The sequence below is a fragment of the Meleagris gallopavo genome, chromosome 4 (assembly GCF_000146605.3).
Source record: "Meleagris gallopavo isolate NT-WF06-2002-E0010 breed Aviagen turkey brand Nicholas breeding stock chromosome 4, Turkey_5.1, whole genome shotgun sequence".
Classification (NCBI taxonomy): Eukaryota; Metazoa; Chordata; class Aves; order Galliformes; family Phasianidae; genus Meleagris; species Meleagris gallopavo.
The window spans coordinates 38,874,295-38,881,737 of record NC_015014.2 but is presented as its reverse complement, the minus strand read 5'-3'; the positions used below and the strand labels follow the sequence as shown (position 1 = coordinate 38,881,737).

At 34.1% G+C, this 7,443-nt stretch overlaps 1 long non-coding RNA gene across 1 annotated transcript in view; it reads left to right on the top strand.

Annotated features, from left to right (window-relative positions):
* LOC104910725 overlaps positions 1 to 7,443 on the top strand; it is a 191,578-nt gene that overhangs the window by 173,057 nt on the left and 11,078 nt on the right. Inside the window, exons 5-6 of the long non-coding RNA XR_004159625.1 lie at positions 1,601 to 1,694; positions 5,158 to 5,519. This is a non-coding gene — a long non-coding RNA (uncharacterized LOC104910725). The remainder of the gene's footprint in view (positions 1 to 1,600; positions 1,695 to 5,157; positions 5,520 to 7,443) is intronic.

Below are 7,443 nucleotides of genomic sequence, written 5' to 3'. Positions count from 1 at the left end.
TTTTTTCCCTGTCTTTTGCTTTTATCCTATTTGTTTATTCTGGTTTTGTTTTGTTGTGTTTTTTTTTGTATGTTTGGATGTTTTTTTGTCCTTCATTAGTGCCATCTTTCTGAATGTCATCACTTATGTTCTCTTCTTTCCATGTCTTCTTCTATATATTTGCCTCATATTTTCTCCAAACAGCTTTGCAGACTCCTTCCTGGGGAAAAAAATTATCTGTTCATGCTTAGTTTTTACTCCTTTAAGATTTTTCTTCCCCATCTGCTTACATTCCTTCTTTTTTATTGTTCATTTTTTACCTGTGATTTTTATTCACTGTTTCTGATCTCACTTTGAGCCTCTTTCTACCCACCTTTTCATGGCATAAACAACATCCTCAGAAATACACAGTTAGCAGCCCCAGGCTATACCATGTCTTCCCAATGCCTTTCCAGAATGAAGTGCATCCTGTGATCTGGTGACAATACTTTCTATTTTTCTCTCTCCCCTAATTCAGCATTTTTGTTGGAAACAGAAGATCACATAACATTAAGCTTCAGGAATGCAATCATAGTATAATGAACACTGAATATCTGAAATCATCATTATAAAAAAATATTTGCAAATGACACTGATGCAGAAATGTGTTTTTATAAACAATAAGATAATTACAAATAATAATTAATCACAGTATGGGTGATTCACTAACAGAAAGATGGCCTGCAAATGTTAATCATTCTTCACAAATATGTTTTGCAGACTGTATTTCTGACTTGTGTTTTGCAAGGTAATTTTAGCTTACTCCTAAATATAAGATATTGGAAGTGATACAGGAAGATGAGTCTGCCCCACTACAGAATTCCTATGTAATGTTCCAAAACAGTGTGAAGTGGTTTAAGCTTAAAGAGGAGGTTTAAGATGTGCTGAAGCACATGTGGGAATAAATTACACACTTAGAAGTTGCATTCTGTGAAACTGAGGCCTTTAATACATAATAAACCCACCATCAACTCTGTAACAATGAAATGTTATAGTACACAGTCAGGGAATAATCTTGGTAGCTGATGAAGATATTAGATGAAACTTGTAAACATGGAAGAATTTGCACCCAACTTAGAGAAATATTGAACTATATTGTAAGCCTAGTAAAGTCCATAGGTACTGTGTCTTATAGTAAAAGTATATCTTGACTGTTGGAGACAAACCTTATCATCTCACAGAGCCTCAGGGCTGTGTTTATTTAGAAATAAAATTTATCTATACTTAGTTATCTGTATCAAAAGATACAAATATGTAGTAAGTAATTTTGTATGCTGCCATGAATTACAGGTTTGCATTAGAAGTTTGCTCATTCAGTGGATATACTCTTTGCAATATTTTCTTTTTCCTGGCTTTGCCTCTATCCCATCTTCTATTTAATACAATAGTTGGAGTTTAATTCTTTCATTAAAGGTACTGTCACTATGTGAGCAAAAGAATGTTGGTAGATTAGCAGCATCTCATCAGAATAGCCAGTACTGGGGCTACAGAGAAAGAGAAAAGGGCAGTAGTCAGTCCTATATTGTATTATTTTGCTGTCAGTAATGAGAACAGCCATGTTTTCTGTTGTGTTTTGTTATAGAAAAGAAAGTACAATTACAGGCGGCCACTTGAAAGTGAAGAAATAAAAGCTATAAAGCAACTTGCTAGCAACTAGGCATGAAAATGGCAAAACGGTGAGTGTTAAAGCATGCTGGTATCTTTAAAGGAAGGATTATTAAGGAAAGTATCTTAAAATAAATTCAAAAAACTCAGAGATTATAGTATATTTATGTGACTGAAAAATACTATAAAAATGCTATTGACGTCTGTCCAGAAAAAAATGTTTTAACTCAAGTCTGAAAAACAGCATTATCTAAATCTTTTCCTCGTATTTCTGAGTTGTTTTTTTTTTTTTCTTTCTTCTTTTTTCCTCTTATCTTTGGAGATTCAAACATGCAATTGAATTTCTTCTTTTCGTTTTTCATTTTTCACTTTTCATTACTCTTTGCATTATTATAAATTCTCTTCATCATAAGCATTTAGCTGGCAAAATAATTTTATGTAACAGCAAATAAGTGATTTTAATGCATTAATATGCTACTGGACTTAATTTCTTCAGATAATAATTTAGTAACAGAATCTGATATAAATACATGGTGATTGACCATTGTATGCTATTTGATCTTGTGTGTCTGTAGTGGTTGATTCTCGGTAAAAAATAAAATGGAGCTGGATGTCCAAGAGACAGGGTAGATCAGAACACTAGTAATGTAATTCCCTTCTTTTCACCTGCAGGTCACCGGTTCATATCTGTCTCAGGTTGCTAGTGACTAAAATTCATTGCTATCCAGTGGTTGATCAGTGGCCTATGTAAAATGAGTTGCCTTCTTAGTTGAGTTACTACTAGAAAGGTGTTCGTATTACAAGAAACACCATAACTGACACATTTTCTGATTGATAACAATATAATGGGGCCAAGCACCAAATTGTCATGAGGCTTTGGATGAGGCTTTGTTCCTAGCATGCTCTAAAGGTTCATTGTTTCTTTTTCATAGAAGAAATACTTCCATTTTAAAGCAAATAGAAGTCCTGCATATAATGTTTTAGAACTCTGTGTATGACTCCTAGGCTATGCTGTTATCATTTTGAATACTTCCACATAAAGTGGAACAGCTTATAGCCTTTAAAGAAATTTTTTAGGGAAACATGAAGGATGCCTACAGCCTAATCAGTACATTTCCTTTCTGTATTTTGAAGATCCTCAGGTCCTTTGTTCTGCTATACAATCCTGCAATGGCTAAATTATGCACTACTTTTCTGTTTAGAAATTATTACTACTATACTATATTTTGCTTTTTATTCTCATGCAGGAATTTGGTATGAGAACAGTACCTATCTAAAAGGTGCAGTATAGTGTTTGTTCATTACATTTTTGATTCAAGAAATCACTGTTCACTCAGTGACTGCTAGGCAAACAGCTTAGTTGTCAGTCTGATATACTGGCATTTTCTAGAATGTTTTAACTTTATATTCTGAACCTAAAAAAAGTATGCTCACTTTAAAGTTGTTAGTTTCCACACAGTCTATTTTTTTTTATCATTTAGTTGATCATAGCAATAAATAAATTGGACAAATTAAAAGTTTTAACAACATATAAATCCAAAATGCACTTTTTTTTTAAAGCAGGTGTTTTCCAAACTGATACTTTTTGCTTTTTTTTTTTTCTTTTTTCTTCTCCTTTTTTTTTTCCTTTTCCTTTCCATAATTTTTCCTTTTAAAAAAATTGTCTTTTTTTTCTTTCATACGTTCTAGCTTATGTATCCTTTAACTCGTGCTTGAAGCATCACCTCTAGGTTTCAGATTTTTCAAAAAGAATTCCTAAGCATTCCTATAAGCATGGTATTTTTATGCTTATATATCCACAGCTAAGCTAAGCCCACTGTTTAAGAGCACTGTCTTCAAGAGAAGATAGAATATTGGTTTATAGAATATTATATAATGCTGGTTCATAGAACATATAATATTGATTTATAGTATAGAAAATTGGTTTTTATACCACTCAGATGAATAATACCTTTACAAAAATGAGATGGTTTGTCATGAATCTCTCTATGTTTACTTGGGAAATGTATGATGGCAAATTTTACAATATTGCTAAAGTCTTAAAAATTCTAAAAATAGATTATTATCTACACTCTAGCATGTTCTCTAAAATAGAAATGTACACATCCTTATTTTGTTCACTTGACTGGGCAGTGAGTGCCTTTATTCTGTATGATAGAGAAACCAGTTATGTACTCAGAATTTTTCATTTCTGCTTTTGTGTTTTATTTTATTTCTGTGGAAGTATGTTCGGAGAACCAAAAAGTTCCATACACGTGAAGTATAGATGGCAGGCTTCTTTAAAGGCCATTCTTCCTTTTAAAACACATGACAATGAACTCTTGGTGCTGTACTGTATAATAATTGTTGAAAAATTTGGTAATTTTGCATCTAAGGCAATTCTCAATGGCTATAAGCTGCAGTCTACATCACTTGCCTGTCAGCTGATTTTCGAACTGGTTTATCTAATTTTCCTGGCATCAAATGTATGTAATTCCAATCACATACTTAAGAAATACGTGAAAAGAGAGTGATCACATGGAGTTTGTTAAAGGCTATAAATTAACTGTGAATAGGAGAAGGCGAATATGATTTTAACTTTCTGAATATTAAGGTACACTGTGAATAAACTGAAAGTGATTGATTAATCTTTAGTCTTTAAAACTATATTAAAGAGTTTGTTTTAAATCTCTTCTCTGAATAATCATTTTACAATTCCTTTGGCCATAGTAGTTCTGAGAACTGTTCACTGCAGAACATATCACTCAAATTAACTTCTTTGCCTTGTGGGCTAACATATACATTCTGCTGATTTTTGGCTGTCTAGTACTTGCAAGTAAAGATTTACAATCAAGTGTAATACACATAGATCTTGATATGGTTCACTAATTACTTACAGTAGCTAGATAAATCGCTTGGATGTAATTTGACCCAGAAAAAATGTCCTTTCTAATGAGCTAGAGTGGATTTGAAAACTCTTTTTTTAATTTGGGTTAAGAAAAGTAACATTTAGTGAATCATATTTTTCTGTTTCAGACAGGGTTTAATCCAGCATTAGTATTTAGCTGACAGAAACGAGCTGAAATTGGCTTCCAAAGGAGAAATTCCTTTCATTGTGATCTCCTCCAGTTGCTCAGAATAGCTGTTCTTATAACCTCCTGATAAAGGAAAACTGTAGGAAAGGAAAACTGTAAAGGAAAGCAGAGTTTTTCTCTGCTTTAAACTTCTTTATTTTTATCAAATGTCTGTTCTTCCTACTGGATGCAATACTCCTCTAATTCATACAGCTTAAGTATTATAATTATAAGTTCCCCTATTCTTTTTTATTTAACACCCGAATTGTGTAATTTTTTAATTCTTCACAATGGGAAAATATTTACTATTTGCCTTCAATGCAGAGAATTAATTTACAGTCGAATTGGCCCAACAGAGCTTAAAACCTTGTCAAAAATATACAGAAGTGAGGGAAATTGGTATTATTTTTTCCATGGATGATATATTTGTACAATCTGTAACTTCTCCATATTCTGTTCTGCTCTTCCATGATTTATTCAGCCACTGATTTGCCCGCCTTTCATTGGAATCATGTTGACTGCACCATTCATATGTTGACATTAATCTATAAAATGTTCGGATCCTCATAACCTCCATGAATCAAGAAACCCATGTGTTCTTTCCCATGTTCCGAAGTAGAGGCCCCAACCAACAGAGGAAGCTCTGTTGTAGGAACCAGAGGCTAAGCAGCGTGGTGGATGATTGGCTACATGTATTGCCTTTAAAAAAAAAAAAAGAAGAAGAAGAAGAAGAAAAAAAGAAGAAAAAGATTAATGCTGATAACAAATATAAGCAAGCGGAAAGAAAGAGTACCTTCAGAAGAGAATTCTGAGTGTCATCCTGCTAAAAGACTTAAGGGACAGGTATGATCACGGCATTTATTTTAATAATAGCCGGTAGAATTATATAAAATATTAGAATAATGATGTACCACTTGGAAATATTAACTAACTGTAGAACTTAAATATCTCAGCTACTATTCTTTTAATTTCCAAAAAAGCATGCAGATGGGCAATATTCAAAACAAGCTGATGGTACATTCCTTGTCAGCAGCAGTTTTTCCCTTTGTCAAGGTGACTTCAACTGAAAATTTGAAATAGAAGGAGCCACATTCCAAAGTAGTAGGTTAAAAATGCCATCATCTGTGTATGCAGCTGTCCACTTGATTTCACGTTTGTCTTACAGCTAAAGTGATAAAAAGAGAGTGTCAGAATTAGTGTTATATATGCAGTGGTAATAAAAGAACAGTCTTGAGATATTTTCATATGTGCATTGTAGAGGCAGCCAAACTATCCCTAGAAATCATAGTCCACAATAGTCTACAGTAATGTTGTCTTCTCCACTGACAGAACTGAGTATGTAGTTCTTGATCTAAGGTGATATTTGGAGTGGACTGGGGGAGCGGGGAGTTGGGGGGGGGAAGAGGAAAGGAGCAAACGGCTGCACTAGACATCCTAACCTTTCAACAGCTACAGCACTTGTGTTGAGCTTTGATGCTCAAAGATTTTCAAGGGCTTTTTCTGAACCTTCAATTGTTAAAACTTGGCCAGTCTACAGAAGCAAGGATTACAGCTCAGTTTTTGTTCTGACTTTCCACTGTTGGTGGAAAAAGAGCTGGAGGATTGTTTTAAAGGTAATCCCTGAGCACTTATCTTTGGCCTCCAGATAGCACAGACTGTTGCTGAGCAAGCAGTCAACTACAATGTGTAAAACATATTCATTTAAAATACTGACAGGCTGCAGTTTAGCTTTGACCTCATGATTAACGTAAAAAGAAAGGGAATTCTATGAGGGGGTGGATTTTTAATCTCCACCCAGGAGTTGCATGAGTAAATCCTGTTAGAAAGAGGAGGATCTAAGAATGTATTTCAACATTTGAAATGCAATAGATATCATTTTGGAAGGATCTAGGTTTATTGGGAATTAATAATTCAAATCCTTCCCTCCTATATTTAACCTTCTTTACCACTGAATTTTTTAAAATTCTAGTGAAATGTTATATCACCAATTATGGGGGCAAAGGTAGTCTCTACAGATGTTATATGTTTAGTGCCTAATAAAGAAGGGATATTTTCTTTAGGTAAATACATTTTTTTGAGGGGGTGGGGGGTGAAGGGGTGAGGGGTGGAGAAAAGTCAAGACCATGCAGGAAATTCTACAACTAAAAAGTCAATAAATGATCTGAGCAGTATGGGGTGCTGATATACTTGTCTCACAGTGTGACTTTCAGCTTGTTGAAGACTGCTTTAAGTCTGTAGGTGGGACTAAAATCTTGAATCCCAGTGCATATAAAGCTGAGAGATGAAGATGCAGAATTTTCAGCAAAGAAACATCTTCCCTGTCTCTAATACAACAAAGAAGATAATGATTTATGATACTCTGAGATACTTAAAGATTGTTTATGATACTCCAAAAATCTAGAACTTAGCAGGAAACATCAGGAGCCTTTGGAAGGCTGCTTGGCTGAAATTCTGTTGAGAGACCGTTATTTTTTTTAATTAAAAGTATGCTTATAACAACCAGAGCATACAATTTGAGCATAAGCATTTTTACAACCAGAGAGTAAGGATTTGCATGCTTTGCCCGATGCACTAAAGAATATAAACATGCAAGAGATGCTGCTTGAAATGTCAGAGGCTTTCATTTCAGATGTTTCCAGAGCTGCGAGGTAGCCTAAGCTCAGCTCTCCCAGCTTGACATTGCTTGGGGGCAATTCTCTCTGTGAAGTCCAGAGACTAGTGGACAAATCTCTTGTATCTATGTCTTTTTCAGCTTTTTTTTTTTTTT